Source organism: Gossypium hirsutum, chromosome A01 (genome assembly GCF_007990345.1).
Source record: "Gossypium hirsutum isolate 1008001.06 chromosome A01, Gossypium_hirsutum_v2.1, whole genome shotgun sequence".
In the NCBI taxonomy this organism is placed as follows: Eukaryota; Viridiplantae; Streptophyta; class Magnoliopsida; order Malvales; family Malvaceae; genus Gossypium; species Gossypium hirsutum.
In genome coordinates, this window is record NC_053424.1 from 81,843,582 (window position 1) to 81,871,069 (window position 27,488).

The window sequence follows — 27,488 nt, forward strand, 5'->3', positions numbered from 1 at the left end:
CTTGTCTCCGACCTCGTCTAACCTATGAAAATTTATTAGGGTTGTCAAGCATAATAGTTTAAGAACACACAATTTATACCGACTAATCTATCTCAAGAAATCCCAAAGACTTCGTTAGTCACATCCCATCCACTCATTAATCTCCCCTAAGGGATTTAGCCACTCATGTTATTCATAATCTCAATTTCGATTAAATACACCATGTGAGAAACATGAGTGATTTGGAGAAGAAAAGAGATGTGAATAATTGTGAATTGAGTATCGAATGGGGAACGAAGTAGCAATTCTATCGATAGGAGTAAAGAAATAAAAGAAATGGAAAAAAATAAAAATTGAATACTTTAATTAAATACTCAAATCCTTGAATCAAAATTGATTCAAAAAGAAAAGAAAGAAAGTATTTAAGAACCTGAAAAGAAAATAACTAAAACTAATTCTAAGCTACAAGGGTTTTTGTGTAACATCCCGAATTAGGGCCAAGTTAGAATAGTGGTTTTGAGACCACAAATCTGAAGTAGAAATAATTATTTTATGATTATTATGAGGTCTATCATATGATTGCATGCTTGTGTGGAAATTTCATGAAGAAATTTTGTGAATAAGCGTCCAAATTAACATTTAGGCCTAAATTGCAAAAGTTGCAAAATGTGAGTTCTTGAAGCTTTAAGCATGAAATTTCCATGGATTATTAATTAGAGGTCCTTAAATAGCAATTTTCCTAATTTCTATTTTTATGGACAAAAATGGACATAGGAAAATTTGAAAGAAATGCATTAAAGGACATTTTGGTCATTTGGTTAATAAAGAATAAAAAGGGAAAAATGAAGCAAAATTTGCTCATCTGCTTCAAGTGTGTGCCAAAAATTAGAAGAGCCATAGCTAAGGTTTTTCTTCAACTTTCAAGCTTGATTGTAAGTACACCCTAGCCCCGTTCTTAATGTTCTTTATGCTTTTGAGATCTTTGAAGCATGATCTACCTATTTCTAGCCTTATTTTGAGTTAGGGTTCATGTTTAAAAATTGACCCATGTGTGACATGCATGTATTTTGATGTTTAATGGAGGAATATGAAAGTTTGATGTATGATAAACATCTTTTACTAAGTGGTCTTTCATGAAAACATCAAAAAATGACTTATTTGTAAAATTTGTAAAATGAGTAGTAAGATGTATGATTTGATGAGAAATGTGGGCTGTTATGAGCATGTTATAAGTTTGGCTAGGCTTGGGTAACAAAGAAAATGAGTACATTTCATTTTACGAGGCTAGGGACTAGTTTATAAATATTTGAAAGTTTAGGGGCAAAATTGTAATTTGTCAAAGTATGATTTATAGATTTTTTTGAACAATGTGATAATTAAATAAGTGAAATATGCTATTACAGATCAAGAAAAATGGAGTCTGGACCCAAATCGAGGAAGGAATAAGGTTGTGGACTAAATCAAATAATTAGCCATATTTTGGTATAGAGGTAAGTTCATGTGTAAATAATGCAATGTTATATCATGTTTTAATATTTTATTAATGTATGAGGCTCTATGTTTAATTGTTATGATGAGTGTATGAACGACGTTATAGTTTATGAGCATGACATTGAGAATGAATGTGACGAATATGTGACATTGAGAAAATCTTGTTTGAACATTAGGAATAGATTAGTATACGAGTGACATGTCACTAGGAACTATGTGATTATGCGCTCATGAGATTATGTGTATATGTGACTCTGTGAATTCAGGTTCTAGTCATGTACATCTTACCAGTGGCTTGGTAGCCCAGCATGTGTTGCATGTACTTGTCAGCTTGTGTAAGTAGCCTGTGTAGTTACGGCCTGACTGTCAGCTTGTATGAATAGGCCCGTGATTAGCTCGAGAGAGAGCAATGTGTGATATGAGATATGAGGTAGCATTGGCTACGTATGTGCCACTTATGTGTAAACTTTCCGTGTATCTGATAGTATTCCAAGTGTTCAACGGGTAAATCAGTGAGATATGCAATAAGTAAGTCAATGATGAGGAAATATGAGAATATGCTACGAGTTGGTACAGGTATGTATGGAAAACTCGTATGAATGAGCTCAGTATGTGATGAACTTTTGGTAATATTGAGAATGAGTAAGTTATGCCTATGTAACTATGATGACATATATGTAAATTATGTTATGTTAATTGTATAATATTCATGCTTATGTTTCTATTTATATGTATGTGAACATACTAAGTTGTATGCTTACTCTCCTCTCTTTTCCAATTTCTTATAGTATCGCCAAGCTAGCTTTGAGATCGAAGGACGTCGGAGCTCAATTCACGCTATCAAACTAATTTTTTAGGTATAGTGAATTCAAGTATTTTGAGTATGGCATGTATAAGGACTTGGTCTTTTTGTTGTATGTCATATTGGTTTAGCTAAATGTGTTAGCTTATAATGATTTGATGATTCATTTTGTATATGGCCATGAGATATGGCCCATAATAATTAGAGATATAATCCTATTCATATATGCATGCATGTGCTATGGTCACTCATGATGTGGTTAAATGCATTTGGCATGGATGAATTTTGAATATGATCATGGATGTTTGATGATGGAATTGTGAGTAAATGGCATAATAACAACTAAGGCATGAATGTATAAAATGGAAGTAAACTAATGTTACATATTGTATGTGATTTGGTAAACTTGGTTAAAATATGAAGCCTTAAGCTAGCATAAATTGATAGGAAGTTAATATGCATGAGCCATGTTTATGAATGTGTAAGTGCTCATTATGCCATGTAGGATGTTATTGAGATGTTCAAGTGTGCATTTGTTATTGAGGGTAACAAAAGGCTTGGAAAATAGCCTCAAAGTTGTCCACACAAGCACACGGGCATGTGTTTAAATGGTGTGTGACACACGGTTTGCCCCATGGGCATGTGATCCGGTCGTGTGTCCCCTGCACTCTAATTAGGTAAAATAGAATGTCTGGTAGTAAAACATAGGCAGAGACATGGCTGTGTTTCTCTGCCATGTGAAGGACACGGCCTCAGGACATGGGCGTGTGCCCTGTAAAGACTGCACCTAATTTTTTGGATTTAAATTCACCACATGGCCTAACACATGGGTGTGTGACTTGGCCGTGTGATCCTAATTGTGTTGATGATGTCATAAATAGAACACGGGCTAAGGACACTGGCATGTCTCAAGCCACATGGGCGTGAGCGATCACATGGCCTATCCACTCGGGTGTGTGACCCTCCAAAATAAGAAAATTTTCTTAGTGTCGCAAAAGTTTCGAAAGTTCTCAATTTAGTCCCAAACCACACTCAATGTATGTTTTGGGCCTTGTGAGCCCTTATAAGGGAAAATATGCTTGTGTAAGAATAGTTTTAACTTGGGCAAAATTTTATGCCCGGTTTTGTATGAATGTTTATGTTTGAGTCCGGTAATGGCTTGGACCTTGTCCCGATGTGGGCTACCGGTAAGGGGTGTTACATTTAGTGGCATCAGAGCTACGATTTAGTCAATTTTCGGACTAATGCAGCATGTGTATGAGTCTAGCTATACATGCCATAAATGGATTATGATAGTTTGACGACTTGTGACCTTTTAAATTGTGATTTCATATAGTAATGGATCTCAATCGAGATGAAGCTAATGATGTAGAAAGTAATGCGCCAACTCCCGCTCAAAGGGAAGCACCAGTTGAGAGTAGACCCGTGACTATGAGTCAGGGAGGAGGAGAAGAGGCTAGGGAAGCCTTCCTCCATATGATGAATACCTAGTATACGGAGTTCATTCGAACGAACCCGAACGCTCAACCCCCTCCACCCTCACCTATTCATCAACCTGTTCCTATAGCACCCTAGGGTATGGATTTTATGAGATTGAGTAGACCTTTAGTGGATAAAATTTGAAAGTAATGGGCCGAAGAGTTCTGAGCTAGTATAGATGATGACCCTAAGAGGGCAAAGTTTTGGCTCGAGAATACCATTAGAGTATTTGATGAGTTATCATGCACACCAGAAGAATGCATGAAGTGTGTTGTATACCTCCTGAGAGACTCAACTTATCAGTGGTGGAAAACCCTTGTAACAGTGGTACCAAAGGAGAGAATTAATTGGGAATTTTTCCAAGAAGAATTCTGCATTAGCTAGAGATTTATTGATCAGAAAAGAAAGGAATTCCTCGAGTTAAAATAGGGTCAAACGACGGTAACAGAATATGAGTGTGAGTTTCTAAGACTGAGCAAATACACTCGAGAATGTGTATTGATTCAGACCATCATGTATAAAAGATTTGAAGATGGGTTAAATGAAGACATCCGATTGTTGGTGGGTGTCCTTGAACTAAAAGAATTTGTTGTGCTCGTAGAGAGAGCTTGATAGACCGAGGAATTGGCTAAAAAGAAAAGGAAAGCTGAGTTAGAGTCTCAAGATTTGAAGAAGAAACATATGGGTAAGTCATTTCAGTCCTCATCTAAGAAACCGAGAGAATTTAATACTCGATCAAATGCTTCAATTGGGCTTTATAACAGAAACAATGGGAAACAGTATTCGGGCCATAAGGCTCAAACTACTTCGATAGCGAGTGTGGGTTGTAACACTCCTTACCCAAGTCCGAGGCTGTGACTAGGCACGAGGCATTACCTGACTTAAACGCATGCATACAATCATTTCCAAGTTACAAAAACTGGATCAAATTTAAAACTTTTCACTCTTAAACTAGAAATTTTTAATATGGGCCTACGAGGCCCAAAAAAAACTTTGGAAATGATTTGGGTTTAATCCAAACCTCTTTGAAAACTTTGAAAAATGTCACTTGAAACAGCTGCACACACCCGTGTGGAAAGGTGACACGCTTGTGTGGCCATTTTGACATTGCCGATCTGAAGGCTCATGTGATTCACACTGCCTAAGTAGAATAGGGACACGCCTGTTTCCCTTACCCGTGTGGATTTATTTTCTAATTCAAACCTATAGGGGTTTTCACGTGGCCAAGCACACGCCCGTGTCTATAGCCAGTGTCCCTCACACAGCCATGACACGCTCGTGTCATAGCCCGTGTGTAAAAACCTTAACATTCTGTTTCTGACATCAGCAACCAATTAGAGGCACACAGCCAAAGAAAACGCCCGTAGCCAGAGGCTGTGTCCTCTACACGGCTGAGACACATAGCCATGTCTCTACCCGTGTGTTTACTACCATGCATACTGAATCACAAATTCAAGGTGCAGAGGACACACGGCAGGACAACACGCCCGTGAGGCTGACCGTGTGTCTAGCCGTGTGGACAAAAATAGGCTATCTACCAAGCATTTTTTCCACCCTTAGTTACATCAACCTACCATACAACTCATACCACCAAGCCACACAGCAACATACAGCCAATTCAACCACAACAAGATATCTAATACAACCACATTACACTTTAACAACCTAACAAGTACTTGATTAGTCATGCAATTTACTCATCTATGAAATCATCATCATTTGTAAATAAATCATGATAGTAATTAGCCATTATCCATGGTCTTATACAAAATAAAGGAGTTTCACCTTAAGCTAACACATTTGTCCAAATAACAATCACACAAAACTCAAAGACAAGATCCTATACATGCTATAATCAAAATAAAAGAACTAACTATACCAATTGCTTCAAATGATAGTGTGAACAAGGCCTCTGACATTCTTTGAGCCACGGACTAACTTGGCGGCACTACAAGGAAATGGAAAGGAAGAGAAGTAAGGACAAAGCTTAGTAAGTCGTATGTAAATAATGAAATAACTACAAGTTACCATAAGGGATCATACTCCCAACATATCTCGATTTGTAAATGAAAGTAAGGATTCATGAACACTACTTCCTCATATTTGTTTCTCACCAATCATACAACATTGGTTCGAACTCACATTTCATAATTCATGTAAAATACACAAGTAGTCATAAGCATAACTTACTCACTTTCCTCCTTTACTAAACATACAACATATATGAAGCTCGTGTTTTGTAATTCTCATTTAAGTACCTGTACCACTCACCAAATGGTCATAAGTTCTCTCATTTCGATAAAAATCATCAATCTTCCGTTGAATCATTTGGAATACTGTAGGATACTCAATAGCCCCAAACATGGGATAAGATGCCGACGTCATGTCCAAGACATGGTCTTACACTGGCTAGCACATCAAAGTCGATGCCATGTACTAGACAGGTCTTACACTGACTTTCATATATTGAGGCTGATGTCGTGTCCCAGACAGGTCTTACACTAGCTCTCATCTATCGGTGTCGATGCCATGTCCCAGACAGGTCTTACACTGACACTCAAGAAGCTGACGCCATGTCCCAGACTGGTCTTACACTAGTTTTTATATCTCGAGGCTGATGCATGTTCTAGACATGTCTTACACTAGCTCTCGTCTCAATGCCGATGCATGTCCCAGACATGTCTTACACTGGCTCTCATAATGTGGCCGCTGCACGTCCCAGACATGTCTTACACTAGCACAGATATCACCCAATGTCTTGGCATGAATATCCAAATCTATTCCTAATGTTCAACCGGGAGTCTTTATTACATTAATTTCTTAACATGCATACTCATATTCAGAATCAAAACAATTTTTGCAATATCAATTCAATTACACATCATAACAATATAGTTGCATTATTAACATACAACTTACCTCGGATTATGAAACCTAGGCGACTAGTCGATTTAATATACTTGCTTGGCCTTCCCCCGATCTAGGTTCAGATTTTGTATTTCTTGGTCTAAAATAATAAAAATTCACTCATTTAATCACTAAATATACTTAGACAATAAAAAATTCATATTTTTGGTAAAATGACCATTTTGCCCCTAGACTTTCACAAAATGACTATTTTACCCCTAGGCTTGAAAATAAATTTTTATTGAATTTCTTCATGTCTTAAGCCTAACCGAACCCTTTTTACTCTTATAGCAGCCCAAAATTTCCATTATTTCACAACATTACTACCTATTTTACAAACTTTACAAAATGGTCCTATTAAGGTTTTCATGAGAAGTCCTTTCACAAAAGTTGTTTATCTAACAACCAAGGTTCATTTTCTTCCATAAAAACTCAGCAAACATCATAAATCCTTTCATGGCAAATCCCTGGACTATCAACCATTTTGCAAAATGGTCCCCTCATTAGTTAGCTCATGCTACAAAGGTTCCAAAAGTACAAAAATAATCAAGAATGGTTATGAAAATCACTTACTTCCAAGAGGATAGCTTGGCTAAAATTTTAAAACTTAAAAACCCATTTTTTTTGCTGAGAATTTTCGGTGGTGATGGGGAAGATGAGAGGGTGATATCATCTTTTTTTTATTTTATTTTCTTTTTAGTCAAATAAGCCACTGAATTTCACCTAACCTTGAAAATTAACTTTCCTCGTCTCCTATGGCTAGCCATGCCTATTTAAGGGGTATAATTGCTCTTTAAAGACCTAAAATTATGGTTCTCTAGCTATTTGGTATTTCTATCAAGTAAAATAAAACTTTTACCCTTTATGCGATTTAGTCCTTTTTTCCCAATTAAGTTCACAAATGTTAAAATTAACTCACCAAAATTTTTATGCACTCATATAATCATACTATGACACCAAAATAATAATAAAAATAATTTCTTGGCCTCAGATTTGTGATCTCTAAACCACTATTTCGACTATTCCCAAAATTGGGCTGTTACAATTCTCCCCCTTAGGGATTTTCATCCCCGAAATTCTTACCTGTAAAGAGGTTCGGGTATTGATCTCTCATAGTCTGCTCGGGTTCCCATGTGGCTTCCTCGACTCCATGTCTATGCCACAAAACTTTCACAAGTGCTACACTTTTATCTCATTGTTTGACCTCCCAAGCCAAAAGCTTAACTGGTTCTTTGCCATAAGTCATATCCGACTGAATCTCAACCTCAGTTGGCGCGATCACATTTGAAGGATCTAATCTATATCGATGTACCATGGACACATGAAACACGTCGTGAATATTTTCCAACTCTAAGGGCAAAGCCAATCGGTAGGCAAGAGGCCTTGCTCTCTCGATAATCTCATAAGGTCCTACAAAACGAGGACTCATCTTTCCCTTTCTACCGAATCTGAGGACTTTCCTCTAAGGGGATACTTTCAAAAACACCTTATCACCGACTTGAAACTCGATCTCTTTTCGTTTCAAATCTGCGTAGGATTTCTGTCAATCCGAAATGACTTTTAAACAGTCGCGAATCACCTTAACTTTCTATTTGGTTTCTTTGACTAAATCAACCCCGTGAATCTGATTCTCTCTAAGTTCAGTCCAATATAAAGGTGTTCGACACTTGCATCCATATAAAGCCCCATCAGGTGCACTGATAACTATTGTTGTAGGCGAATTCAACTAATGGTAAGTACTTTTCCCAACTACCTTGAAACTCAAGAAGGCAACACCGTAACATGTCTTCTAAGATCTGAATCACTCTTTCTAACTGGCTGTTAGTTTGCAGGTGAAATGCCGTGCTAAAATTCAGTTTTGTCCCTAATGCCTCTTGTAACTTCTTCCAAAACCGTGAAATAATTGACAAGGGTACTCCATAAAGTCTCACAATCTCGGAAACATATAATTCAACCAATTTTTCAAGGAAATAGTCAGTAGGAACTAGTATAATTGTGCCGACTTGGTAAGCCTATCAACAACAGTCCAAATGGAATCCTTTTTCCTTGGCGTCAAAGGCAACCCTGACACAAAATCCATAGTTACACGGTCTCATTTCCACTCGGGAACCATTACAGGTTGAAGTACACTGAAACGTACTTATTGTTCAGCCTTCACTTGCTGAAAAACTAGACACTTAGAAACAAACTCCGAAATGTCTCTTTTCATTCCCGACCACCAGTACATTTTCTTCAGTCATTTTACATTTTCACACTATCTGGATGGATAGACAAGTGACCACTATGTGCCTCTTGAAAAATCTTCTGGATAAGTTCATTGTCCTTGGGTACACAGACCTTATCTTTGAACATGATACACCCATCGATACTAATTCGAAAGTCTGATTCAGCATCTGTCTTGTTCTGACCCATTTTGGCTTGCAATTCCTTATCACCCTTCTGAGCTTCACAGATCTCTTGAAGGAACATCAGTCTAGCTCTCAGTTCTGCAAGAACTGAACCATCATTGGCCATATACAACTGAGTGTTCATGGCCTTCAAGGCGAACAGTGACTTTCTACTCAAAGTGTCGGCGACTACATTTTCTTTTTCCTAAGTGGTAGTCTATTATCAGCTCGTAGTCTTTTATCAATTCCATCCATCTCCGCTGCTATAGGTTCAACTCCTCCTGAGTCATCAAATACTTAAGGCTTTTATGGTTGGTGAATACTCGACATTTCTCGCCATACAAATAGAGTCTCCAAATTTTGAAAACAAAAACGATGGTGGCCAACTCTAAATCATACGTCGAGTAGTTTTTCTCGTATGGGTTTAATTTTCCTGAAGCGTAAGCTATGAGCTTACCTTCTTGCATGAGTACGCACCCCAATCCATTCAAGGAGGTATCGCTATATACCACAAATTCCTTTCTCGAATTCGGTTGCAAAAAATCGGGGCTTCGGTCAATAAAGCCTTTAATGTCTCAAAACCCTGTTGGCACTTATCATTCCACTGGAACTTGACCTCTTTTTGCAGTAGTCTAGTCATCGAAGTAACTTTCATCGAAAACCCTTTAACAAACCGTCTATAGTACCCTGCTAAGCCCAAAAAAGGTTCTAATCTCTGACATATTCCTCGGTGGTTTCCACTCAACAATAGTCGAGATCTTACTCGGGTCAACTCTGATTCCGTCACCCGATATGATGCGTCCTGAGAATCCAACCTCTTGGAGCCAAAACTCACTTTTACTAAACATGGCATACAGGTGCTTATCCCCCAAGGTCTGTATAACAATTAGCAAATGCTCTGTGTGTTCACTCGCATCTCGAGAATAAATCAATATATCATCGATAAAGACCACTATGAATTTATCAAATACGGCCAAAAAATACGGTTCATCAGGTCCATAAACACCACAGGGGCATTCGTTAGACCAAAGGACATAACAAGGAACTCATAGTGTCCATACCTCATCCTAAATGAGATTTTTGGTACATCTTGCTCATTTACTCTAAGCTGGTAATACCGGACCTTAAGTCTATCTTGGAAAACACAATGGCTCCTTTCAATTGGTCAAATATATCGGTTATCCTTAGCAAGTTATACTTGTTCTTTACAGTCACCTTGTTAAGCTGTAAAACCCTAAACCCGGACTGGAAGTTTGGCTCGAATCTGGCGTGTCACATTGAAGTGTTTTTCGAAAACCATGTTTCCATTAAAGACCATTCTTAATAATTAAAAACTTATACCCTTTTTAAACCTTGTTAGAAAACCTCAGCTAAATTACATTCTTAACAACTTTGTAAAAATCTTGGCAGTTGCAAAAGCTTAATTTAAAAATAATTGCGGATACGTGATGTTTTGAACAACAGTAGTTGCTTTGGAAAACTGTGTTCTAATACTAGCAATTATAAGAACAATAAGTAAAATTTCAATTTTGAAATCCAAAAAATTACAACGGCTTTACTACAACCCACATAAAACATTTAAAAGTAATAATCAAAACTATAAAATAAACAGTGTGTGTGGCTTCCTCTAAGCCCCTCGCAGCTCCGATCCGTCTAACGTTGGAAATTACTTGAAAGGTTAATAAACGGGGTGAGTTTACGAAAACTCAGTGTGAAATCCCCTACTATTAAAAGGAACAGTCAGTCATATAAAAGAATTAAAAGTCTGGCCCCAGCCCTACTTACAGTTTCAGTATCAATTGGGCCTTAGCCCACTATAACAGACAGTACCAGATGGGCCTTAGCCCATTACAGAATAAGAAACATTATCAAAACTAGAATCAAAATGAGAATTAGAATCAGAATCAGAATCAGAATCAGAATCAGAATCAGAATCAGAATCAAAATCAGAATCAGAATTAGGTGACAAAATTAGAATCAGAATCAGTATGAGGTAACAGAATCAAAATCAAAATGTGAATGCAATCCCAACCCAATCCAGCCGTATACACCTCCGTACCAACCTTACACCATGTGGGGAGACTACTCGACCCACCCAACCGCTACACACCACAGAAATTGCAGCGAGCCTGCCAGATATTATGACGAAGTCACCAGATACAGATATTGTGGCTAGGCCACCAGAATAGATATATATATGTGGCGAAGCCATCAGATTGCAGCGAGGCTGCCAGATATTGTGACGAAGTCACCAGAACAGATATATGTGGCGAGGCCACCAGATTGCAGCGAGGCTGCCAGAACGCTTCCTCCATCAATATAAACCCGTGTCTCATGCAACAGATATACATGTCATGGCATACAACATACAGAATCAGAATATCATGCCCATACTTGAATCAAACAATCACTGTCAAGTCATTCATATCACCAACATATATTCACAATCAAATCCGTCAACCACATAGTCCAAGTCAGTCACTTGCCCACAAGGGCAAAACAATCATTTAACACCCTAGGGGTAAAATGGTAATTTTATAAATCGAGGGTAAAACGGTAATTCTATAAATCGAGGGTAAAATAGTAATTCTGTAAATTGAGGGTAAAACGGTAATTTATAAATCGAGGGTAAAATAGTAATTCTGTAAATTGAGGGTAAAACGGTAATTCTGTAAATCAAGGGTAAAATGGTAATTTTGTAAATCGAGGGTAAAATAGTTATTCTGTAAATCGAGGGTAAAATAGTCATTTTGTAAATTGAGGGTAAAACAATAATTCTGTAAATCAAGGGTAAAACGATAATTCTGTAAATCGAGGGTAAAATGGTAATTCTATAAATCAAGGGTACTTTGGTAATTTTACAAGTCGAGGGTATTTCAGTAATTTTACAGGTCGAGGGTATTTCAATAATTTCACAAATCAGAGGTATTTTGGTAATTTTACAAACTAGGGGTATTTTGGTAATTTTACAAACCAGGGGTATTTTGGTGATTTTATAAACCAAGGGTATTTTAGTAATTTTACAAACCAGGGGTATTTTGGTAATTTGGTAAACTAAAGTATTCTAAACAGGGATAACAATACGAATGGGCCTAAAGCCCTTTCTCGGCCCAAATGGGCCCACACGCTCGTGTGGCCCTTTTAACCCAAATCTAGCCACAAATATGAGATTCACCTAGCCTAGTCCAATATTTACTACACAATCAAACAACTTATCCAATTCGGCCCGTAGGCCCATTGGGCCCACATGGCCCCTTTCGACCCATCGCGGCCCGAAGTAGCCATCCTACAGCTACAGTAGTGAGAAATACACACCTGATTGGAGACTGGAGTTAATCCACGCTCCGAGCACTCTTAGCCGGCGCCCAACCCAACCGAGCATGCCACAAAGCGAAAGGGATCAGCCAAGAAGGGTACCTTTACTCTCCTCATGGTTCTCTCTATTTAAAGCCAGCTTCGCATCCACTCTTATGTTAGCTTCCCGATGTGGGATCCCTCCAACATCAGAGTTTAAATTCAACACCAACTCTTGCCGGCCCCTGTTAGAAAAATAAATGTTCCTTGCTTGCCATGGGATTCGAACCCATGCCTCCCCTCAGATGCTCCACACGCTACTTGCCACTAAGCCACAAGGCTTTTTGTGCCATATTTTATCCCCAATTAATTATAAGGTCTAAAGGCCAAAGTCCGGGTTCCCTTATAAAAAACCAAAATAAATTGCAAGAGCCAAGGCTTGAACCCAGGCTCCCATACAACCTTAATGACGCCACAACCACTAGACTACAAGCTTCCTTGTGTCATTTATTTAACACAATAATTTAAAAGCCCTCATCCAAGCATCCATGTTTTTTTTTTCACTTAATACCAAAATTTTTGCTAAAGCCCAAGTTTGAACCCAAGATTTCTCTAACACTTCTCAGGGCCATTAACCACCAAAGCAGACATTTAATTGTGTCATTTCATTGCACAATTAAATACCTATATACAACCTCCTTACGGACCCGTACTCAAGGCCCAATACTTCTAGGCCCAAATTCAGGGTGTTACATAAGCTGTAAGTATTCAATACATAACCTCATCGATCCGTCTTTCTTTTTCACAAAAAATACCGGAGCACCCTACGGAGAATAGCTTGGTCTCACAAAACCTTTATCCATTAACTCTTGTAACTGAACTTTCAACTCCTTTAACTCTATCAGAGCCATCCTATACGAAGCAATCGAGATGGGTGCCGTACTAGGGACTAACTCAATTCTAAATTCAACTTCCCTCATTGGAGGCAATCTGGGTAATTCCTCCGGAAACACATCTGTGAGCTCACATACCACTAGTACTGACTCGATTTTTAATTTAGATGCTTGAGTATTCAATACAAAAGTGAGGTAAGCTTTACACCCTTTTCTTAAATATCTCTCTGCAGTCATAGACGATATCACTACAGACAAACTATCCAATTTACATGATTGAACCCGAAGAACATCCCTGCTTCCATATTTCAACGAACATCCCTTGTGACAGCCCAAAATTGACCCTAGTCGGGAAGTGGTTTCGGGACCGCTAAACCGAGTCATAAAAATAATTAGCTGTCATATTTGATGCTTATTATATGTATATATGCATGTGTGAAAATTTCATGTTTGAATTTTGTTAATTGTAAGTGAATTTTATTAAATAGGACTTATGTGAGAAAATTTAGAAATGTGCTAGGCAAATGTGAAGTGGCCTATTAATGCATGTTATGAAAATGATGGGTTTGCATGTCAAATTACCCAAAATTTGAGCTAGTGGCCGGCCATGCTATGGGTGGAAACATGTTGGGAACATGTTGGCTTAGTGTGTTATGTTAGAAAGAATAAATAAAGGGTTAGTAATTAAGTAATGAAAAGGGAGGGGTGATGAAAACAAAGTTGTCTCCCCCTTACTCCCCATTGCCGTGACTAGAGAAAGGGGAGGAAAAACAAAATTCTTCCTTTGTTGTTCAACATGGCCGAATGGAAGGAAGAAGAAGAGGGGAAGTTCGGCCAAGGTGGTTCTTGAGATTAAGGTATGTTCAATGTTGCTTTTGGAGGTGTACACATCCTTTGGAGGGTTAGCCTACTTCTATTTATCTCATGGATGAAATTAGAGTTGTTGGAGAGTTAGGATTCGGCTAAGAGGCTTCAAAACTTTAGTTGATGCCTTGATACTACTAGCATGTTAGCTATATGGGTGTGTTAAGTTACTTGAAATGCTAGATAAATTTGAACTCCCTACCAAATTCTTTAGGCAACCCATGTTAGAAATTTCGGTATTGAGATGTCTAGATCTTTCGGCCATTGTAGCTATGGAGGAATAAAGTTTTTGTTTCTTGTTAAATTGGATGAATCTTGTTGTATGAGTGCTTAAACAAACTACGATTAAATGGATGCATAAATTCAAAGTGGGAAGAAATGGGCTATTATATTTGATGCTAATGTCGAATATGAAGATGATGAACTTGAATAAATAATATTCAGCTAGCATGATAAGTTATGAAATATTAAGTAGATGATATAATTGATTGATGAAGTGGCTAATAAGGATTTCTAATGAAATTGTTGCCAAGGCCGAATGTATCATGAAGTAAATAAAAAAATTCTAAATGTGCATTATGTGCTTATATGTGTATTCGGCCAGGGAAGTTTGACATGAAACTTTGATAGGTTTGAGAGATGAATGACTGAATGAGCTAGAGGTTATGTATGGATGAATTTTATGCACATGTGTGTGTGTGGCATTAGTAGCTAATGGCATTCGGCATTGTTTAATTAAAATTAGAAATGAATGCTTGAAAGTCAAATAGGTCACTCTAATGACCAAATATGCTAAAAGCTAATATATGGACAAATGATACGAACGAATTGGTTTTTGAAATGTATATGGTTGCTATATATATGTGTTTGATTGAGAAGTAAATTTGTTTGATTTAGCTCAAGAGCCTAGAGGATCAAAGTTGGATAAGGGAAAGGAAAAAAGTGATCGAAGAGCCGTCGTAATTGTTCGGCAACTTCCGAGGTAAGTTTTAAGTGATTAAACGTTGAGTAAATTCAATTATAAAGGGACATGATGAGTTGATTTAATAAGATATGATGTGGCCATGATATGTTCTAAGCTCAAATGGTAAGTTCTTAAGTGTTTGAGCTTGGGAATTCAAGGGTAATTTGAAATAGTCTGCTTAGGACAGCAGCAGTAACGTGACTTTAGAAAATCACCATAAATTTATGGATTTGAATTAGAGGCTGAATGAGACATGAAATTAAAGCTTAATGAGTCTAGTTTCTTATAAAAGAAACCGTGTAAGCAAAGAAATTTCTGATAATGAGATACTTAAAGTTGTGTGAGACAGCGCAGAATGACACTGTAATCCTCTGTTCTGTTTTTAGAAAATCATTATAAATTGTACAAAAATGGTTATAAGATAAAATTTATATGCTTAGACTCCTTAATGAGTCTAGTTTCAAATGAAATCAAATACAACACATTTTGAATTCTGTAAAATGAGAAATTTGATTCGTAGTGAAGAGTGGTCAGATTAGTCAAACAGTGAAACAGGTGAAATTTTAAGAAAAATCTGGTATTGATTGGCCAAACATAAAATTCTGGAAATTTTATGGATGGAAGATATATGAGTCTATATTCAGGAAAAATTAACGGAAAGTGATTTGGAGTTTTGTAGCTCCAGTTATAAATAATTTAGTGACTATTGCTCAGGAAAAACAGCTTGTGCTGAATTTGAGATTATGTTGTGAACCTTGATAAACTTGTTTTAGTTGCTCATAAGCTATTGATTAAACCCATACTTGAATTCTAAATCGTGATATTGTAAGTTTATGAGTATTCGAATATGAAATGATGATAAGGCCTAATGGCCGATGTGATGAATGTGAAAGTGTATATATGTGATAAGGCCAAATGGCCGATGTGATGAATGTGAAAGTGTATATATATGTGATAAGGCCTAATGGCCGATGTGATGAATGTGAAAGTGTATATATATGTGATAGGGCCTAATGGCCGATGTGATGAATGTGAAAGTGTATATATGTGATAAGGCCTAATGGCCGATGTGATGAATGTGAAAGTGTATATATGTGATAAGGCCTAATGGCCGATGTGATGAATGTGAAAGTGTATATATGTGATAAGGCCTAATGGTCGATGTGATGAATGTGGAAGTGTATATATATGTGACAGGGCCGAGTGGCCAACGTGATGGATGTGAAAGTGTATAAATGTGATAAGTCCCGAAGGGCATTTGTGTCAGTACTATATCCGGGTTAAAACCCCGCAGGCTTTATGCGAGAACATTATCACTGATTAATGTCCTTAAGCTTTGTGCTTGTACTATATCCGAGCTCTAAAGACCTGATGACTACGTGTGAGGATTTTGTCCGGGTAAGACCCGATAACTTCGTGTGGAGATTATGTCCGGGTAAGACTTCGTAATAAGAATTGCTTATAAATATATTCAATGCGAAAGGTTAAACAGGTATGTACTCCAAGTTTATATGTGAGCTTGATTTGCACTAAATCATAAGGTAGTTATGTGATGCATACGAGAGCAATCTATGAGACTATTCCTATGATTATGTGACATCGGATCAGTGTGGGAGGTGATGTGAAATCATACGATATATCTATGTCACATGAGCTCACTTTTATGTGAAAGTTTGTCTGCCTATTGTATATGATGAGATGTGCAGATTCGGTAAAGGGATGGTATGCCCGAAGGAAGAGTGAAATAAAAATACGAACAACTATGTTATAATTTGATTGTTATCTATTGACACTGCTTAAAACTTACTAAGCATTGTAATGCTTACTCCGTTTACTCTGTTTCCTCTGTTTTATAGATCTCATTGCGAAGCTACAGGCTCGGGGATCGTCAGCAACTAGTCACACTATCACTATCCACTGTTTGGTACTGCTACGTTTCGGTTTGTCTTATGGCATGTATAAAATAGACTAGTGGCGGAAGAATATTTTGGTTAATGTATATAGCCATGCAAAAATGGCTTATATATGTTTGAGCATAATGTTATAATCATTTGGTATGGAATGGTTAATCACTATCATAATTTGTGCTATTTATGCTAAAAGGGCTAGTTGAATCATGGAAACTATGAAATAGGTAAAGTCTACCTTAAAGGCAGATGCTGGCAGCAGCAGTGATGTAGATTTGGGAAAATCACTAAAAATAGTAGGTTTGGAATTAAATAATGAATAAATTATGTAAACGAACCTTGATGAATCTATTTTCATAGGAAAGTAACAAAACGATCATATGGACAGTATGTTAAGAGATATTTAGGTTCTCGTGAGACAGGGTCAGAATGGTTTCCGGATTCCCTGTTCCGACTTTGGAAATTCATTATAAATTAACCAGAGATAATTAGGAGTCATTCTATATATGTATAGATTCCTCTCTGAGTCTAGTTTCTATAGAAACAAACAGAATCAGTATTGAAGCTCTGTGCAGGGAGATATCCAAGTCGTAATGCACAAAGGTCAGTGTAGTCGATCCCTGTAACATGGGAGACTTTGACTAATAAACTGTACTAATTGGCCCGACCAAAAATTCTAAAAAAAAATCTGTAGATGGGTATATGAGTCTAGTTTCAGGGAAAATTTACGGAACTGGATTTCGAGTTTCATAACTCAAGATATGATTTTTAAAGCGACTAGTACGCAGACTGGCAGCTTGTCTGGAAAATTTTTTTTAAGTGGTTTGAAGTCTGTTAACACCTCGTGTTCGACTCCGGCGACGGCCTCGGGTTCCGGGTGTTACATTTTATTAGTATCAGAGCTACGGTTTAGTCGATTCTAGGACTAACGTAGCACGCGTGAGTCTATTTATACATGCCATAAAGTGATAAAATGATAGTGTGATGATTTTTGGCTATTAAAATGTGTTTGCTGTATTGTAATGAATCTTGATCCCGATCGAGCTGTAGCAAGCTTCTGACTATGAGAATTTGCGATATAACTTCATTTATATATGCCTAAATTATTAAGTTGATCAGGTACGTATCATGTACTCGTATTTGAATTTCGATTTGGATTGAATTATAAGGGTATAAGTGATGCAATTTTGAAGGAGTGTTATGACTATAAATGTGATTTTTTTGTATGTGGCTATGGAACTGGAAGTTGAATGGTCGATAAGCATGTTGTGTTTGTATTCAAGTAGTGTAAATGATATACTAATGTGTATTGCTATATGTGTATATGTATGTAGAGACGAAATTGTCGAATGTAAAAAGGCAGTGAAGCGTATAGAGTGGTTGGTTTTCAGCACTAAGTGTGCGGGCAATAAGTGTTCACGATTGTGAGTGTTCACGGTTGTGAGATTGGCACTAAGTGTGCGGGCTTGAAATGCATAGCACTAAGTGTGCGAATTTAAAGTACATGGCACTAAGTGTGCGTGGTTGATTATTAAGCATTATGTGTGCGAACCCACTATATATATATATATTTTCTATCAATTATTTATATTAAGGGTGCGACCTTACCGAGTCGATTTCGGACAGCGGAAAGGGGTAAGTCCTTGAGTAATAGAGCTTAAATTATGATTTGATTAGATCATGTTTTAAGCAAATCAAAATCATGCTCTTTGTGTGTGGCTATTGAGCCGAAATTGCAAGAATGATAAGTGTCTTGTGTTTGAGTTTTGCTAATGAAAATGAAATACGAATGTGTCATGATTTATTGTTAAATGTGCATGGTTATTCGAATGATGTCCGGGCTAAGTCCCGAAGGCTTTGTGCTAAGTGACCATATCCGAACTAAGATCCGAAGGCATTTGTGCGAGATACTAATTCCGGGCTAAGCCCGAAGGCATTGGTGCGAGTTACTAAATCCGGGCTAAGTCCCGAAGAGCATTCATGCTAGTGATGTATCCGGGCTAAGTTCCGAAGAGCATTCATGCTAGTGATGTATCCGGGCTAAGTTCCGAAGAGCATTCGTGCTAGTGATATATCCGTGCTAAACCCCGAAGAGCATTCGTGCTGGTGTTATATCTGGGCTAGGTCCCGAAGAGCAATCATGCTGGTGACGTGTATTCGGGCCTTCGTGCCTAGTAGGCTTCGTGCCGGTAATTTGAGCAAAGTTTAAGTATTCATTACTATACGAATTCAAATTTAAATGAGATGATATGTTTAAAAGTGTAGATACATGATGTTTATGGACTTGGTTAAGTCATATCAATGTGTATTAACGAATGAATAAGAGCACTATGTATGTGAATAATTAGAGGCACTGTGTGTGTGCGAATTCCTTTAACCGAGCACTATGAGTGCGAGATCGGTCAGTGGGCACTAAGTGTGTGAAGTGGAATTCATGTAAGACCTCGTTTGGGACGAAGGCATTGATTTGAGATAGTGTGTAAGACCATCTCTGGGACATGGCATCCACTCGATATGTGAGAATATGTAAGATCATATCTAGGATATGGCATTGTAAGAGCTATATGTGCTATTGCTGAATGGACACTATTTTGTTAATCTTGTTCAAGAAATTATTTTGATTAAGTTTCGACATTCGAAAGTTTGAAAGAATTTTTGATGAATGTTGATAATTTTGGATACACGAGTTATGCGCTAGAATAAATCTCATGCCAGAGTATCATATTAGGCTTTATGCCTATTCGACTGTATACGGGTAACGTTAACTATGATTGAATGTGCTAAATGAACTAAATGTTCAGGTACGTGAAAGTTGACTTTTCTTTTGGAAATGAAATAAGTTGAATAGTGAGATATGATGGAGTTATTAAGGATATTTAATGGGATGTTTGAGTATATGTGTACTTTTGGTCAGATTACAGCTTATACATGAATGAAAATGTGGGTTACAAATATGTGGGTTGATGATGTGAATTATACATGTTAATATGTGCTTAATGTGTTTGAAATGCATTTGTGAATTAAATTAAGTGATTATTGCTTATGAAATCAAGAAAATGAGATATATGTGCATACTTGCAGAAATGTTTATGTATTTGTCTTAGGATAAGAAAATGATTTTACGGATCGATGCGAAATCAGTAAGGAATTACAATTTCTATCGATGAGCTAATGTTTATATGGATATAATTCAATAAGAGGACGTTATCCTAAACTATGCATCGGTAGAAATTTTCGGGGACGAAAATTTCTTAAGTGGGGGAGAGTTGTGACAGCCCAAAATTGACCCTAGTCGGGAAGTGGTTTCGGGACCGCTAAACCGAGTCATAAAAATAATTAGCTGTCATATTTGATGCTTATTATATGTATATATGCATGTGTGAAAATTTCATGTTTGAATTTTGTTAATTGTAAGTGAATTTTATTAAATAGGACTTATGTGAGAAAATTTAGAAATGTGCTAGGCAAATGTGAAGTGGCCTATTAATGCATGTTATGAAAATGATGGGTTTGCATGTCAAATTACCCAAAATTTGAGCTAGTGGCCGGCCATGCTATGGGTGGAAACATGTTGGGAACATGTTGGCTTAGTGTGTTATGTTAGAAAGAATAAATAAAGGGTTAGTAATTAAGTAATGAAAAGGGAGGGGTGATGAAAACAAAGTTGTCTCCCCCTTACTCCCCATTGCCGTGACTAGAGAAAGGGGAGGAAAAACAAAATTCTTCCTTTGTTGTTCAACATGGCCGAATGGAAGGAAGAAGAAGAGGGGAAGTTCGGCCAAGGTGGTTCTTGAGATTAAGGTATGTTCAATGTTGCTTTTGGAGGTTTACACATCCTTTGGAGGGTTAGCCTACTTCTATTTATCTCATGGATGAAATTAGAGTTGTTGGAGAGTTAGGATTCGGCTAAGAGGCTTCAAAACTTTAGTTGATGCCTTGATACTACTAGCATGTTAGCTATATGGGTGTGTTAAGTTACTTGAAATGCTAGATAAATTTGAACTCCCTACCAAATTCTTTAGGCAACCCATGTTAGAAATTTCGGTATTGAGATGTCTAGATCTTTCGGCCATTGTAGCTATGGAGGAATAAAGTTTTTGTTTCTTGTTAAATTGGATGAATCTTGTTGTATGAGTGCTTAAACAAACTACGATTAAATGGATGCATAAATTCAAAGTGGGAAGAAATGGGCTATTATATTTGATGCTAATGTCGAATATGAAGATGATGAACTTGAATAAATAATATTCAGCTAGCATGATAAGTTATGAAATATTAAGTAGATGATATAATTGATTGATGAAGTGGCTAATAAGGATTTCTAATGAAATTGTTGCCAAGGCCGAATGTATCATGAAGTAAATAAAAAAATTCTAAATGTGCATTATGTGCTTATATGTGTATTCGGCCAGGGAAGTTTGACATGAAACTTTGATAGGTTTGAGAGATGAATGACCGAATGAGCTAGAGGTTATGTATGGATGAATTTTATGCACATGTGTGTGTGTGGCATTAGTAGCTAATGGCATTTGGCATTGTTTAATTAAAATTAGAAATGAATGCTTGAAAGTCAAATAGGTCACTCTAATGACCAAATATGCTAAAAGCTAATATATGGACAAATGATACGAACGAATTGGTTTTTGAAATGTATATGGTTGCTATATATATGTGTTTGATTGAGAAGTAAATTTGTTTGATTTAGCTCAAGAGCCTAGAGGATCAAAGTTGGATAAGGGAAAGGAAAAAAATGATCGAAGAGCCGTCGTAATCGTTCGGCAACTTCCGAGGTAAGTTTTAAGTGATTAAACGTTGAGTAAATTCAATTATAAAGGGACATGATGAGTTGATTTAATAAGATATGATGTGGCCATGATATGTTCTAAGCTCAAATGGTAAGTTCTTAAGTGTTTGAGCTTGGGAATTCAAGGGTAATTTGAAATAGTCTGCTTAGGACAGCAGCAGTAACGTGACTTTAGAAAATCACCATAAATTTATGGATTTGAATTAGAGGCTGAATGAGACATGAAATTAAAGCTTAATGAGTCTAGTTTCTTATAAAAGAAACCGTGTAAGCAAAGAAATTTCTGATAATGAGATACTTAAAGTTGTGTGAGACAGCGCAGAATGACACTGTAATCCTCTGTTCTGTTTTTAGAAAATCATTATAAATTGTACAAAAATGGTTATAAGATAAAATTTATATGCTTAGACTCCTTAATGAGTCTAGTTTCAAATTAAATCAAATACAACACATTTTGAATTCTGTAAAATGATAAATTTGATTCATAGTGAAGAGTGGTCAGATTAGTCAAACAGTGAAACAGGGGAAACTTTAAGAAAAATCTGGTATTGATTGGCCAAACATAAAATTCTGAAAATTTTATGGATGGAAGATATATGAGTCTATATTCAGGAAAAATTAACGGAAAGTGATTTGGAGTTTTTTAGCTCCAGTTATAAATAATTTAGTGACTATTGCTCAGGAAAAACAGCTTGTGCTGAATTTGAGATTATGTTGTGAACCTTGATAAACTTGTTTTAGTTGCTCATAAGCTATTGATTAAACCCATACTTGAATTCTAAATCGTGATATTGTAAGTTTATGAGTATTCCAATATGAAATGATGATAAGGCCTAATGGCCGATGTGATGAATGTGAAAGTGTATATATGTGATAAGGCCTAATGGCCGATGTGATGAATGTGAAAGTGTATATATATGTGATAAGGCCTAATGGCCGATGTGATGAATGTGAAAGTGTATATATGTGATAAGGCCTAATGGCCGTTGTGATGAATGTGAAAGTGTATATATATGTGATAGGGCCTAATGGCCGATGTGATGAATGTGAAAGTGTATATATGTGATAGGGCCTAATGGCCGATGTGATGAATGTGAAAGTGTATATATGTGATAGGGCCTAATGGCCGATGTGATGAATGTGAAAGTGTATATATGTGATAAGGCCTAATGGCCGATGTGATGAATGTGAAAGTGTATATATGTGATAAGGCCTAATGGCCGATGTGATGAATGTGGAAGTGTATATATATGTGACAGGGCCGAGTGGCCAACGTGATGGATGTGAAAGTGTATAAATGTGATAAGTCCCGAAGGGCATTTGTGTCAGTACTATATCCGGGTTAAAACCCCGCAGGCTTTATGCGAGAACATTATCACTGATTAATGTCCTTAAGCTTCGTGCTTGTACTATATCCGAGCTCTAAAGACCTGATGACTACGTTTGGGGATTTTGTCCGGGTAAGACCCGATAACTTCGTGTGGAGATTATGTTCGGGTAAGACTTCGTAATAAGAATTGCTTATAAATATATTCAATGCGAAAGGTTAAACAGGTATGTACTCCAAGTTTATATGTGAGCTTGATTTGCACTAAATCATAAGGTAGTTATGTGATGCATACGAGAGCAATCTATGAGACTATTCCTATGATTATGTGACATCGGATCAGTGTGGGAGGTGATGTGAAATCATACGATATATGTATGTCACATGAGCTCACTTTTATGTGAAAGTTTGTCTGCCTATTGTATATGATGAGATGTGCAGATTCGGTAAAGGGATGGTATGCCCGAAGGAAGAGTGAAATAAAAATACGAACAACTATGTTATAATTTGATTGTTATCTGTTGACACTGCTTAAAACTTACTAAGCGTTGTAATGCTTACTCCGTTTACTCTGTTTTATAGATCTCATTGCGAAGCTACAGGCTCGGGGATCGTCAGCAACTAGTCACACTATCACTATCCACTGTTTGGTACTGCTACATTTCGGATTGTCTTATGGCATGTATAAAATAGACTAGTGGCGGAAGAATATTTTGGTTAATGTATATAGCCATGCGAAAATGGCTTATATATGTTTGAGCATAATGTTATAATCATTTGGTATGGAATGGTTAATCACTATCATAATTTGTGCTATTTATGCTAAAAGGGCTAGTTGAATCATGGAAACTATGAAATAGGTAAAGTCTACCTTAAAGGCAGATGCTGGCAGCAGCAGTGATGTAGATTTGGGAAAATCACTAAAAATAGTAGGTTTGGAATTAAATAATGAATAAATTATGTAAATGAACCTTGATGAATCTATTTTCATAGGAAAGTAATGAAACGGTCATATGGATAGTATGTTAAGAGATATTTATTTTCTCGTGAGACAGGGCCAGAACGGTTTCTGGATTCCCTGTTCCGACTTTGGAAATTCATTATAAATTAACCAGAGATAATTAGGAGTCATTCCATATATGTATAGATTCCTATCTGAGTCTAGTTTTTATAGAAACAAACGGCATCAGTATTGAAGCTCTGTGCAGGGAGATATCCAAGTCGTAATGCACAAAGGTCAGTGTAGTCGATCCCTGTAACATGGGAGACTTTGACTAATAAACTGTACTAATTGGCCCAACCAAAAATTCTAGAAACAAATATTTAGATGCGCATATGAGTCTACTTTCAGGGAAAATTTACAAAACTGGATTTCGAGTTTTAGAACTCAAGATATGATTTTTAAAGCGACTAGTACGCAGACTGGCAGCTTGTCTGGGAAATTTTTTTTAAGTGGTTTGAAGTCTGTTAACACCTCGTGTTCGACTCCGGCGACGGCCTCGGGTTCGGGGTGTTACATCCCTGCTTCCATATTTCAACCAAATCACTTTTCATCCACAATATGCTACCACACCATGAGAATTTAACCAATCCATCCCAAGGATTACATCAAATTCATTAAACAACAATAACAACAAGTTAGTCGGAAAACGGTGACCGTTAATTGTCAAAGGACAAGTTCTACACACTTGGTCAACTAACACATGTTTGCCTAAAAGTTGGACACTTTTACCACAAACTCAATGGACTCGACTAGCATGTTCATACGGGGTATTATTCCATACAAATATAAGAATGGGTAGACCCCGGGTCAATCAAAGCAATGACACATATATCATGGATAGAAAAGGTACCCATAATCACATCGGGAGACTCTGCCTCTTCACAGGCACGTATAGCATAAGTCTTTGTAGGTGCTCTGCCCTTGGACCTCACAGTAGGATCTCTAGGTGCACCTCTACTGCTAGCCTCACTTCTCAAGTTCTTCTGTGGTCTACCCCTCAAAGGAGCGTTACCCAATCTCACAGCTTGATCTCTATTTTTCTCGCCCATCTCGGGACAACTACAGAGAAAATGGTCAAGCGACCCACATTTGAAATAGCCCCTTTCACTTCCTTGGCATTCACCAACATGACATTTACCGCACTGGGGACACTCTGATCGATCCGGGCGAGCACTACCAACACTCGCGATAGAAGTGGTTTAAGCTTTAGACACCGCAGGCTGCTTGCTCTTCTTTCTGCTCGAAAATCCTACTGACGCATTTGATCGAGCAGGAAACTCTCTTGATCTCTCGGATGAGGTCTGGTGTGATTTCTTCATCTGTCTTTTCTTTGAGTGACAAGACTCGATGTTAGCTTTTCTCTTCTTTTTGGCCAATTCTTCGGCTTTACAAGCTCTCTCAACTAGTACAACAAATTCTCTTAACTCTAAAATGCCAACCAATAGTCGGATGTCTTCATTCAATCCATCCTCAAACCTCTTACACATAATGGCTTCTATGGATACACACTCCCACGCATATTTACTGAGTCTCACAAACTCACGCTCGTACTCCGTTACCGTTATACGGCCTTGCTTCAATTCAAGGAAATATTTCGTCTTTTGATCAATAAACCTTTGGCTAATATACTTTTTATGGAACTCTTCTTGGAAGAACTCCCAAGTTACTCTCTCTCTCGGTGCTACCTACACGAGAGTATTCCACCATTGATAGGCCGAGTCTCGTAGGAGTGACACTACACACTTCATGCACTCATCCAGTATGCACGATAGCTTATCAAATACCCTGATGGTATTTTCCAACCAAAACTTTGCTCTCTCCAGGTCATCATCAATATTCGCCCTAAATTCCTCAGCCCTATGCTTACAGATTTTTTCTATTGGAGGTTTCTCCCACCTAATCATGTCTGTTCCATAGGGAGCAATAGGGGCAGACTGAGGAATTGAAGGAGGTGGGAGAGGTGGAGTGTTTGGATTTGCATGAATGAACTCTGAGTACCATACATCCATCATGTGGAGGTAAGCTTCTCTAGTCCCTCATCCCTGACTCATTGTCACGGGCCCACTATCCACCGATGCGGTCCCTTCAGCAGGAGCTGGCGCATTACTTTCCACATCATCCGCCGTAGCCACGTCAGGATCCATTTACTATATGTAAAAAGAACACAATTTTTTTCGTCAAGAGTCGTCACACTATCAATATACAACTATGACATGTATAGCTAGACTCATACTCAAGCTAGGTTAGTCCTAGAATCGACTACATCATAGCTCTGATAGCACTAAATGTAACACCTCTTACCCAAGTCCGAGGCCGGGACTTGGCACGAGGCATTACCTGACTTAAATGCATGCATACAATCAATTCCGAGTTGCAAAAATTGGATCAAATTTAAAACTTTTCACTCTTAAACTAGAAATTTTTAATATGGGCCTACAGGAACAAAACACACTTTTGAAACGATTTAGGTTTAATATGAACCCCTTTGAAAACTTTTAAAAATGTCACTTGAAACATGGGCACAAGCCCGTATGGAAAGGCGACACGCCCGTGTGGCCATTTTGACATGGCCGAGCTGAAGGGTCGTGTGACTCACAAGGCCTAAGCAAAATGGGGACACGCCCATGTCCCTTACCCATGTGGATTTATTTTCCAATTCAAACCTACAGGGGTTTTCACACGGCCGAGCACACGCCCTTGTGTATAGCCCATGTCCCTCACACAGCCATGACACGCCCATATGTAAAAACGTTGACATTCTGTTTCTAACGTCAGCAACCAATTAGGGGCACATGGCCAAGGCACACACCTGTAGCCAGAGGCTGTGTCCTCCAAACGGCTATGTCTCTGCCCGTGTGTTTTCTACCATGCATACTGACTTGCAAATTTGAGGTGCAGGGGACACACGGCCGGACAACATGCCCGTGAGGTTGACTGTGTGTTGCACATGGCTGTGTGGACAAAAATAGGCTATCTACCAAACCTTTTTGGCACCCTTACTTACATCAACCTACCAAAAAACTCATACCACCAAGCCACACAGTTACACAAATCCAATTCAACCACAACAAGATATCTAATACAACCACATTACACTTTAACAACCAAACAAGTACTTGATTAGTCATGCAGTTTACTTATCTATGAAATCATCATCATTTGTATATAAATCATGATAGTAATTAGCCATTATCCATGGTCTTATACAAAATAAAGGGGTTTCAACCCAAGCCAACACATTTGGCCAAATAACAATGACACAAAACTCAAAGACAAGATCCTATATATGCCATAATCAAAATAAAAGAACTACTATACCAATTGCTTCAAATGATAGTGTGAATAAGGCCTCTAACATTCTTTGATCCATGGACTAACTTGGCGGCA